At 40.6% G+C, this 12,227-nt stretch overlaps 1 protein-coding gene across 4 annotated transcripts in view; it reads left to right on the forward strand.

Annotated features, from left to right (window-relative positions):
• Positions 1–12,227, forward strand: part of TBL1XR1 (TBL1X/Y related 1) — a 184,937-nt gene that overhangs the window by 1,848 nt on the left and 170,862 nt on the right. The gene's annotated exons all lie outside the window — the stretch shown is intronic.

A 12,227-nucleotide genomic window follows, 5' to 3' on the forward strand; every position in this document is an offset into this window, starting at 1 on the left:
ATTATCTTCTTCCTCCTTTCTTTTCCCCTTAAGACTCCTGTATCAGATTGGAAATAGAAGGCCCTGGTGGTGTTTTTTTATCTACTTACCTAAAACAAATTGTAATAAATGTCCTGGTTATACCTTGAAGATACAGTGAGTGACTTTTTGGCTATCCCAGTGTGGTTCATTTTCACTTTTGGTAGATCAGATCCATGCTACATTGGTGTATTTTAGTAATCCTGACTTCCTGAGACTGTATGTTATAACTATTTTAATAAGTTTATATTCTGAAGAAATAGAGCAGCTTTGTCTCCATGAAAATGGTGTATATGTTGGGTTGTATAATGAGAATTCATGGCAAGTAAGCTTCGGAAATTAGCATTGAGTGTTCTAGAAATAGTTAGTATTTACCTGTGGAGGAGGGGCGGCAGATAGAAAATATGCCTGAGAGTGGTTAGACATGTAATGCGTTGTTTATATGTTTTGCTCTTAAATCAAGGTTTTCCTACTTGTTTTGAATACAATTGTTCTCCAGTTCTTTTATTATGAGCTTTCTGACCTATGTAATCATAACTGTTAAATCTATAAATAGCTACTATTTTTGCCATTTGAGTATTTAAATATATTAGACCAATAGGGGAAAATTCTAAATTGTCTTGGGGTGAGAACAATATTTACTTGGAAAGAGTTTTTCTTACTGTTAAGGAACTTAATTAAGGGGCTCGTTAATGGCTTTATTTTTTAAAATACTTAGTGAATTTAGAGAGAGGAGAGAAAGAGAGCGAGAAAGGAGGGGAGGAGTGGGAAGCATCAGCTCATAGTAGTTGCTTTTCCAGTATGTGCCTTGACAGGCAAGCCCAGGGTTTCGAACCGGCGACTTCAGCATTCCAGGTCAATGCTTTATCCACTGGGCAACCACAGATCAGGCTTCTTAATGGCTTTAAACATTGTTGCATAGCTCACTATCATGTTAATGGAGTGAAGGTTGGTTATTTATTTCATGAAGGTACATTGTGCACAAATAAAAGTGGTCCCTTGTGGAGGTTGTCTTTTTGCATTGGTTGCTTCAAAAAATTGTTAAACATTTTAATAGGTTTTTTTATAAGTGTCCAGGAATCTTTTTGTTAACTTGTGTTCTCAACATCTAATTAAGGTTTATCATTATTACCATGATGCTAGTCTACCAAGAGACCAAGAAGTAACTGCTTCCTGGGTACAGGGAGCCTTTCAAGCTAATATGCAGAAACAGTAGAAGATTAGGATAAACAGAGGGGTTACTGATGAAAAGAAATGTGACTAATGGACCTTTTGAACAACAACCTGTTGAATAAATAACATCCGTTCATATATTAAAATGAAATATAAGTACAGTCTTGTCAAATGAGTAGCTGACAAAGGAATCCTACAATTTGCTACAGCATTATTATTGCAAAGAATTTCTGACTTGACACATGTTGATGAAATTAGTAGAAATAATTTGTTTGGTTTGTTCAGTTTCTTTATTGCTTACATGAAAAGAATTAAGAGGAATGTGAATGGTGCTAAGTCAGGGGAGAGAGATGACAAATATTGGCACTGTCTGGGACTTTGTGTTTTTCTAGTACAAGTGATTTTGACTCACTTCACAAGTGACATTTATAGTATATATTTCACTAAAATTAGAAGAAAGTAGCTAATATGGAGACATTGATGTATCTCCATAAAACAAGGGCCAAGTCCTCAAGGCTGAGTAGTCAAGTGTAAGTTAGAGTGTGGTCCAGTTAGGAGACTGCCATGCTGTTATCTCCTGCTCTGCCACCAACAGAACACTTGAATTAAATGAACAAAAAATCACGAGAGAGCTGTTGCTGGAAAAGTTTGTTGTTTACCATCTCTGAGATTGGACTCCATAAGAGCACACGGATTTGCCTGGTTACAAAGAGCCAGAAGAAAGGGCCTGTGCTTGGGCGATGCTTTAGGGAAGATGCGAGTTGCTTTCTGTGCCATTTATACCTCAGGTTAATCCTGTGAGTGGGTGGTATTGGGCTTCATTTGTGAATGACAAAACAGAGGTGCAGAGAAGTTAATTTGCTTATCCAAGGCCACAAAATGATCAAATGATGCACTAGAACCCAAGCCTAGATCCGTCTGAGCCCTATCCATGTTCTTTCTGGAGGGCTGTAGCAGTGCCAAGTTTTCCCAGCTGTTTTGTCTGTCTTTTCTGTATATGTTCTTGCAAAAACTAGTGTTTCTAATCAAAGTTTATAATTATGTAGTTGTGTCTCTACTAACTGGGGCAAATGATTGCACGGATAAATGAAATTCATGGGATTTAAACATTGTCATGCTTAAATCTCTAGAACTGTTTAATAAGATGCAACCTTGTCAATTGCTGTACTTACCTGAAGATTGACAGCGATGAAGTGAAGCGGCTTCATCAAATACTTCCCGCAGAAATAGGAAAATGTGGTTCCAGGCCTACAATTAAGAGGGAAAAGCAAATAAGAGGATGCCCAACTATCATCAGAGGACATATTCCTTGAATGAAAATATATATCTTGTGTAGCATATTGATCGCCATTAGAGGTCCTTGAGGCCAACTGCCTGGGTTCAGACGGAGGCACCATCCCTTATGTGACCTTGGGGAGTAACCCCTGTGGTATCTCAGTTTCCTCTTCTGTGTCTTGGGGACAGTTGACACTGTATAGTTGAGGATTGCGAGAAGTGCACATGTAAGGTGCTGAGAACAGAACTTGGTATATACAACAAGCATCATAGAAATGGAAGGTGCTCAGGATGATGATGGGTTTGGATTTGAAGTTTGCTTCTTTGTATTACATTTTATTTGCTTGTTACTTATTTTAAGTTGGGGCATAATGTCATAGAAAGCATTTGGCAACTTTTATATTCTGAATTCTTTGTCAAAGTATTTGAAATAAATTTGGCTTAATTTATTTATTCTTGAAGTTACCTTGAAGAATTAGATTGGCTTTTAATAATATCAGGTGACATGGTTGGTGTAGGGACACTGGTGTGTCTTTTGCTCGCCTTTGTTGCTGTTCTGTCAGTTGGGCTTGGACTTTTTAAATCCACCTATATCATTTGAAGTATTTTCCAACTCTTTAAAATTTTGTTTGTTTTTCAAGGCCAGGTTTGGCAGTACCTAGAATCTGCTTTTTGGATGATTTCTAGTAGGATATTGTTTCTCCAGCCTTGACCTTTTATCTGTAATCTTCCATATTTCAGCTGCTGTTAAGACATTTATACTTGGAAGTTTTGTTCCCCTGAAATATCTGAGAGCCTGGTCTTTTCACTTCCCATTTTTTACTGTTCTTAATTGAGCAAAAATGTTAATGACTATATAGTTATATGGACCAGGACTCCACTGATGCTTTAACAGGTCTTGGTGACAATCTGAGTGAGTGATATCCTGATTTTAGCAGTGGGGAAACCAAGGCTTAGGTAGCAAGGGACATTAGGCCCAAAGGATCTATATTCTAGCTAGTGTTCTTACTTGCAGTATACAGTCTCTCAGTGAGTGAATGAATGAATGAATGAATGGGTTTTGGTCTGGGTTATTGCATTAATTTTCTAGTAGGTTGCTCTGAGCGGCCATTCTTCTCCATCCCATCTTCTGCAACTACTGGCAATATAATTTATTTAAAATACTGATTTCATCATGTCTGTTCTCCTGCTGGAGAACCAACCCATAATGGCTTCCCTTTGCCAACTGGATCGAGTTCATATGCTTCAGTCTGGCTTTTAAAGCTCCATTCTACCTATTCGGCTTAATTTCCCATTTCTTTTCTCTCTTTTTTTTAAAGATTTTAAAAATTCATTGATTTTTTTAGGGAGGAAGAGAGAGAGAGAGAGAAGGAAAGGGGGGAAGAGGGGCAAGTATCAACTCGCAGCAGCTGCTACTTGTATGTGCCTTGACCGCGCAAGGCCAGGTTTTGAACCATTGACCTAAGCGCTCCAGGTCGTCTCGCTAGCTACTGTGCCACCACAGGTCAGATAACTTCCCGCTCTTTCCCAACTAGGATTATTGCCTATCAGATACTGCAGTTTTCCACTCATTACTGCTTTTGCGCATGCTTTTTCTTCCTTTGTCCTTTGTAGGGTCTGATTTCAATTCTACTTTAGCTTTTTCTTGCCATCCATCAGGATATTTCCTCTCTGAGAGTTTGTTGATTTTGTGAATGTCACAAACTCCCTAATTACTCATTGTTTTATGAGTATGTGTCACATCACCTCAACTACAAGTCATATTTTTTGGACCTTTTAAAGGTAGCATTTAGCAGAATTCTTGACTTTCTGTCATACCATCTTCATGTTAAATGTATTATTTCTACAATCGTCAGGGCTAAAATAGCAGTGACAGTTCTGTTGATGTGGCGGAAGCTTTTTGAATTAGGCTTAAAGGTTTAGGTGTACTATAATCATATTTAGTTGTTAATTTAAATTAAAAAAAACTAATCAAAACTTAGAGTGAAATGAAAATGAATAATTTTGTCTTAACTCATGAATGGTAGCCACAATATTGGTGAAAAACCAACTCTAGTTGAGAATCATGTCACAGTAAGTTGGCTTTATCTTGCCTTTTTTTTTTTTTTTTTTTTTTTTTTGTATTTTTCCGAAGCTGGAAATGGGGAGGCAGTCAGACAGATTCCCTCATGCACCCAACCGGGATCCACCCGGCATGCCCACCAGGGGGCAATGCTCTGCCCATCTTGGGGCGTCGCTCTGCCGCAATCAGAGCCATTCTAGCACCTGAGGCAGAGGCCACAGAGCCATCCTCAGCACCTGGGCCAACTTTGCTCCAGTGGAGCCTCGGCTGCAGGAGGGGAAGAGAGAGACAGAGAGGAAGGAGAGGGGGAAGGGTGGAGAAGCAGATGGGCGCTTCTCCTTTGTGCCCTGGCCGGGAATCGAACTCGGTACTCCCGCACGCCAGGCCGACGCTCTACCACTGAGTATCTTGCTATTTTTGTTGCCAGTTATAACTTAAGATTTTGAGACTTAATTTATTTTTAATCTCAGGTTTTTGTTCATTATTTTCTTGGTAATGTGCCTCAGTAAGATTTTGTTTTTAGCTTTCAGTATGTGTGACAGCATTCTGACCACATTGGAGTCCCATTTGAGCCATTCCTATGAAAGTGTTAATATTCAGTATAGGTTGTATGTATTACGTTTTGTAAGGAGTTTAATCTGCCAGAAGAAGGTCATCATGGCATCTCCCTTCAATAGGTTTTTTTTTTTTCCTTTTCTTTCTAGAAAGAGAGTCAGAGAGAGGGATGGACAGGGACAGACAGGAATGGAGAGAGATGAGAAGCATCAATCATTAGTGTTTTGTTGCCACACCATAGTTCTTCATTGATTGCTTTCTCATATGTGCCTTGACTGTGGGCCTTCAGCAGACCGAATAACCCCTTGCTCAAGCCAGCGACCTTGGGTCCAAGCTGGTGAGCTTTGCTCAAACCAGATGAGCCTGCGCTTAAGCTGGCGACCTCGGGGTCTCGAACCTGGGTCCTCCATATCCCAGTCCGATGCTCTAGCCACTGCGCCACCGCCTGGTCAGGCTCAATAAGTTTTTAAGGTAAGGCTGTGCTGCATTAGTTATAGTCAACCTGTGTAATTTATTCTAAATGCAACTAATTTGGTTATATGCTACTGAAAATTTTAATATTTAGAATTTTAAAATGTTTTTTAAGTGATTTTTATTTATAGCAAACAAAATGACTTGGATATTACCCTACTTTTTGAGGACTTAGATGCTTTTTTTCATTGAATTTATTAGGGTGACATTGGTTCACAAACCCATACAGGTTTCACGTGTACAATTCCATAAAACATTCAGTATATCATGCGCCCTTAGCTCCAGGCAAAGTCTCTGTTCCTCCAAGTGCTTGGATTATTTTTTTATTTTTATTATTTTTTATTGTATTTTTCTGAAGTTGGAAGCGGGAAGGCAGTCAGACTCCCGCATGTGCCCCACTGGGATCTACATGGCATGCCCACCAGGGGATGATGCTTTGCCCATCTGGAGCGTTGCTCTGTTGCAACTAGAGCCATTCTAGCGCCTGAGGCAGAGGCCATAGAGCCATCCTCAGTGCCTGGGCCAACTTTGCTCCAATGGAGCCTTGGCTGTGGGAGGGGAGGAGAGAGAGAGAAGAAGAAGGAGGGGAAGGGTAGAGAAGCAGATGGGCGCTTCTCCTGTTCGCCCTAACAGGGAATTGAACCTGGGACTTCCACACTTCAGGCGGATGCTCTACTGCTGAGCCAGCTGATTAGAGCTGGGCTTGGATTCTTAACTCAGAATTAACACAATCAAACTCTGAGGGTCATGCTGAAAGATCAACAATTAAATTTCTATAAACAGATGGTATTCAGATTAAGGAAAAGATTTGTGTAAAATAAATAGTTTGAGGAATGAAGTGAGGAAGAATAGATATTGAATACTTAATCTGGGAGTTTGCCACCTTTTTTCCTCTGTAGTTGTGAAAGTTTCTTTCAGGAGGTAGAATTTAAAAAACCAAAGAGAATATGAGAATAGGTCAGAGATGGCCATTCCAATATTTTAATAGAATCGAAAAATTCTTTCTATGAAATGGTACTTGGTACTCTTAAACTGGTTTTGTTTTTTGTTGTTTTTGTGACAGAGAGAGAAACAGACAAGACTGGAAGGGAGAGAGATGAGAAGCATCAATTCTTTGTTGCGACTCCTTAGTTTCTCAGTGATTGCTTTCTTTTTTTTTTTTTTTTTTTTTTTTCATTTTTTTTTTTTTTTTCATTTTTCTGAAGCTGGAAACAGGGAGAGACAGTCAGACAGACTCCCGCATGCGCCCGACCGGGATCCACCCGGCCCGCCCACCAGGGGCGGTGCTCTGCCCCCCAGGGGGCGATGCTCTGCCCATCCTGGGCGTCGCCATATTGCGACCAGAGCCACTCTAGCGCCTGGGGCAGAGGCCACAGAGCCATGCCCAGCGCCCGGGCCATCTCTGCTCCAATGGAGCCTTGGCTGCGGGAGGGGAAGAGAGAGACAGAGAGGAAAGCGCGGCGGAGGGGTGGAGAAGCAAATGGGCGCTTCTCCTGTGTGCCCTGGCCGGGAATCGAACCCGGGTCCTCCGCACGCTAGGCCGACGCTCTACCGCTGAGCCAACCGGCCAGGGCGATTGCTTTCTCTTATGTGCTTTGACCAGGGGGCTACAGCAGACCGAGTGACCCCTTGCTCAAGCCAGCGACCTTGGGCTCAAGGTGGTGAGCCTTGCTCAACCAGATGAGCCCATGCTCAAACTACAATAGTAACCTTGGGGTTTCAAACCTGGGTCCTCCGGGTCTCATTCTGACGCTCTATCCACTGCGCCACCACCTGGTCAGGCTCAAACTGTTTTTGAAAACTAAAGATGTTTAAAAATTTTAAATTACTTTAAAATAAAAACAGTGAAGAATTTTTACTTTTTAGGAACTAGATTTTAATCTACTTGATATCTTCACTGTTTTGAGAACAAGGTGGTACCTGAGCTTTTCTACCTTTTTTTTGCACTGTCCTTTTCAACACTGAATGATAGGACGTTATAAAGAGGTTATCAGTGACTTTTTATTTTACTGCTTATCTATTTGAATGGTGTGTAGCATTTTAAATTTTAACGTGAGTTCACTATTAAGCAAATGCATTTTATCAGTTTTTGCAAAGCCGTAGTTCTGTGGGTGCAAGGATTTAGCTTCTAGAAATGTGTATTAAGAGGATCATGTGAAATAGTACCTAAAGCCTGACCTGTGGTGGTGCAGTGGGTAAAGAGTCTACCTGGGACTGAGGTCACCCATTAGGAACCCTGGGCTTGCCAAAATGGTTAAGGCCCATATGGGAGTTGATGCTTCCTGCTCCTTCATCTTCTCTCTCTCTCTCTCTCTCTCTCTCTCTCTGTCTGTCTCTCCCCTCTCTAAATGAATAAATTTAAAAAAATTCTAAAAAAATAGTATCTAAAGTTCGCTCAGTCACCCAAACAATACTTATATGTATAGTCAATACCTATATTAAAATTCTCAGATTATGTTACTTGGGTTCTTTTTTTTTTTTTTGAGGAAGATGTAATGGAAAATTTGCTTAATTTAAGGTGTTTAAAGACTAAAAATCGACAATCTTACATCGAGTAATAGTCAGGAAGTACTTGATATTTGTAATATCCTATTTTCATGGTTACCTTCTGCTATCAGAACACAGATTAGGGGCTAGGGGGAGGTGTTTTATGCTTTTCCCTTAATTTGAACAGGGTAATTGTGTAGGTTGTACACTTAATTCTGTTCCATCTCTGTTTTGCCGCTACAGATGTCAGTAACTCACAGAAGACAATTGGGTCATGTACTTTGGATTTTAGAAATAAGGTGGTAGGAATAATGAATGAATTGCCTTAACATCTTGTTTTCTCTTTTTTTTTTTTTAAAAATTATCCTTGTATGGGATTGGATTTTTTTTATATTTGAGTTGATATTTAGATACTGTTTGTAGCTGTAGCAATGTTCTTTGGCGCCTTTTTATATAAAAATGTAATATGCTGTATACTTAAAAAAATTTTTTCTCCGGTAGAGGGAAGGATTTTATCTTTGTTACCTTTCTCTGTTTTTCTTAGTAAGCATTGTGCATCTGTGAGATCATAGACAGGTTAGGAGTGCGACCTGTTATTGTATCAGGGAAATAGTTTTTCTGTTTTTGTGCAAAAACTTGAACAGGCCCTCCCTAGAAGTATTTTTTGACCTTGGACTTCCTTATATCCTGCCAGCAGAGGTCACCAGTTTTAACACCTGGTGAGAGAGGTTTGTGTGGATTGAATTGGTCTTTTACAGATTTGTTTAGATTTGATGTTTATGACTTTGTTATTATTTATAGCATCTTCTCAAAGATACATTTGAATGAAAAAACAAGGAGGCAGAAGATCTTGTCTAGACACCGGCATTTGAGTTTAGAGAGGGTGAGAGGCATGGAGAGGGCGCACCCGATGGAGACAGCGTGAATGTGTGCATGTGTGCTTGTCTGCGTGTTGACAGTAGCTCCAGAGATACAAGGGTCTAGTGCCAGTGGTTTGGGGATTGGAGTGGGGTTGGGGGGTCAGGAGGTCAGAAAACTACTTATTTTTGTGCATAACTTAACTTTCTGAACTGTTTGAATTTTGTGTTAGTTTTACTGTTTCAAAAAAAGAAAAGATTGAAAAATCAAGGCTTCCAGTTAAGAATTCCTAATCTTTTCTGTGCCTTTCGATTTGGACAGCTAAAAGAAGAGAAAACTGTTCTTTCATGCTTTTCAGTTCCTAAAGAGCTGGGACTCAGCTGTGGCTGGGTGGCTCAGTGGATAAAGCGTTGTCCCAGCATGCCGAGGTCATGGGTTCTGTCACCCGTCAGGGCACAGACAAGAAGCAGCCAATCAGTGTACAGCTAAATGGAACAATTAGTGGAATGATGAGTTGATGCTTCTCTCTCCCTTTATCTCTTCCAAATCAATGGAAAATTAAAAAAAAGCTGAAACTGGATATATTTCTGTATGTACTTAAATTTTTATTTCTCAGATTTGTTGGGAGAATTAGAGCCACTTCATATGATTAAAAAGTGTTGATTCTGTTTCATGATGGGGTCGTCAGACCAGTGGAAATATTTAGTGATAGTGAAATGGTGATGTTTGAGTCCTATCCAAGGTTGATAATTAGAAATTAATTCATTGCAAACTTTAAAAGATTTTGGTTGTATAGAAGTGGTGGTGCTTGACTTCAAAGGTGCTGTTTTGCCATTGATTTGGAAATTGGGTGAAAATTGGAGTTCTCATAGTTTAGTAGTTGATTTTAATAATTATGATAATTTTTTTTTTTTTTTTTTTTTGTATTTTTCTGAAGCTGGAAACGGGGAGAGACAGTCAGACAGACATCCGCATGCGCCCGACCGGGATCTACCCGGCAGGCCCACCAGGGGCGATGCTCTGCCCCTCCGGGGCATCGCTCTGCCGCGACCAGAGCCACTCTAGCGCCTGGGGCAGAGGCCAAGGAGCCATCCCCAGCGCCCGGGCCATCTTTGCTCCAATGGAGCCTTGGCTGTGGGAGGGGAAGAGAGAGATAGAGAGGAAGGAGGGAGGGGGGTGGAGAAGCAAATGGGCGCTTCTCCTATGTGCCCTGGCCGGGAATCGAACCCGGGTCCCCCACACGCCAGGCCGACACTCTACCGCTGAGCCAACCGGCCAGGGCCTTATGATAATTTTTGATAAAATGGGATTTGTGGAACTGTATATTCTAATATTGTATGGATCCTAACATGACTTGTGAATTTAGATATGTGTATTATTGACCTCAAGGAAATGGATATTAGACTTGGATTCAATTTTTGGTTGCAGTCGGTATCATTTGTAATTGTACATTGGCTGTTGCAAGACCAAAGGGCCTTCAAACCTAGTTGTGCTCATCAGCTTTAACTTAACCTGGAGCAACCTCAGAGAAAGGTACTGTTTTTTTTTTTTTTTTACAGAGACAGAGAGAGAGGGATAGACAGGGACAGACAGACAGGAATGGAGAGATGAGAAGCATCAATCATTAGTTTTTCATTGCGCATTGCAACACCTTAATTGTTCATTGATTGCTTTCTCATACGTACCTTGACCATGGGCTTTCAGCACACCAGGTAACCCCTTGCTCGAGCCAGCGACCTTGGGCTCAAGTTGGTGAGCTTTTGCTCAAACCAGATGAGCCCTTGCTCAAGCTGGCGACCTTGGGGTCTTGAACCTGGGTCTTCCGCATCCCAGTCCGATGCTCTATCCACTGCTCCACCGCCCGGTCAGGTGGTACTGTTTTTGTGCATTTAATTCTGCTGCTGTGACCTGACACTAGCTAGCCTTTCCTGAGAGCAGCTCTTCTTTTTTTTTTTAGCATAGGAGGACTAGGTAGGTCTGTGTCTGATTTTTGGCAATAACCCCTAACTGTAAAGTGTTAATGTGGTGAAGAGCTCACCTCTGAAGCCAGCCATACCTGGTTTGAATCCTGTCACCCTACTTACTGGTTATATGATATTGGGTAGTTATGTAATCATTCCAGTTGGTTTCTTCTCAAAAAATAATAACGGATAGTTAATACTTTTCTTAATACAGCATTTGTGGGGATTGAAATGTGAATTCATGTAAAACAATTGTTACAGGGCCTGGCACATAGGAAGTACTTAAATGCTAGCTACTACTTGGTGCCTTTCTTAACTGCAGAAGAAACAGCTGTAGAGACAGGCAGGAAAGTGATACCCCTCCTGTAAACCGGTCCTGGCTTCCTGTGGAGACTGCAGAGAACGGATGGTTCGAATTCCCAAGTTAGAGGGTGAAGACTACCACATTTGGTGACTGAGCTTTTGCTGCTCACTCTAAGTGACGGGACTGTGTGGAGCTCTGTTATGTCTCTGATACATATGTTTTACAGTAATACACTGCCCACAGAAAGGAGGGGATATTCTATAGCTTCATATTCATTTTGAAATATCCTCTCATTTTTGTGAGCAGTATATTTTATGTTGAATTTGGTCACATCTAGATGTGATGTTCCAAGAGAAAAAGGTTATTACCTTTATTGATTAAATACTCTTTTTGCTTTCTGGGAAGGACTGTCGACTCCTCTTCTCCAGTCTCTGGGAGATCAGACACTGCTCTGGCTCTCAGTGGAGATTGCTTGTGGATGGACCAGTCATTTCAAATAGGCATGCTAGACACTACGCAAATTTTGCCTTGGATTCTTACTAAGAAATACATACGATATAATACAGGATGTGTATATGTGCAAAAATACGGAAGTATTCAGGAGATTATACTTGCTTTAATATCAATACATAGTACACACTTTCTGTATTCTTATTTTTTTGTTTAAAAACGTGCAGGGTGATTCAGATATATAAAATGATTTTAAAGGGTTTTATCCATTTTTTTCAAATTTATTGACCTTTATCATACTACCGGAGTTGTGAGGGTTCACTAGAATCCTGCTCTGCAGCTTTGGGCGTCTTCAGAGAATGAATATGCTCAGAACATGAGTTAAAAGAGACAGTTTGATGGACTTGCCCACATGGTCGTCATACTTGTGTACTCTTTCTAGTTTATTTCCCCTTGGTTCTTTCTTCCTCCCTAATTGGAGCCCTAGCTTTTACCGATTCTTACTCCTGGTTCTTTTTTTTTTTTTTTTAATTTAATTTAATTTAATTTATTCATTTTTAGAGAGGGGGGAGAGAGAGAGAGAGAGAGAGAGAGAGAGAGAGAGAGAGGAGAG

This window comes from Saccopteryx bilineata, chromosome 8, assembly GCF_036850765.1.
Source record: "Saccopteryx bilineata isolate mSacBil1 chromosome 8, mSacBil1_pri_phased_curated, whole genome shotgun sequence".
NCBI classification, from domain to species: Eukaryota; Metazoa; Chordata; class Mammalia; order Chiroptera; family Emballonuridae; genus Saccopteryx; species Saccopteryx bilineata.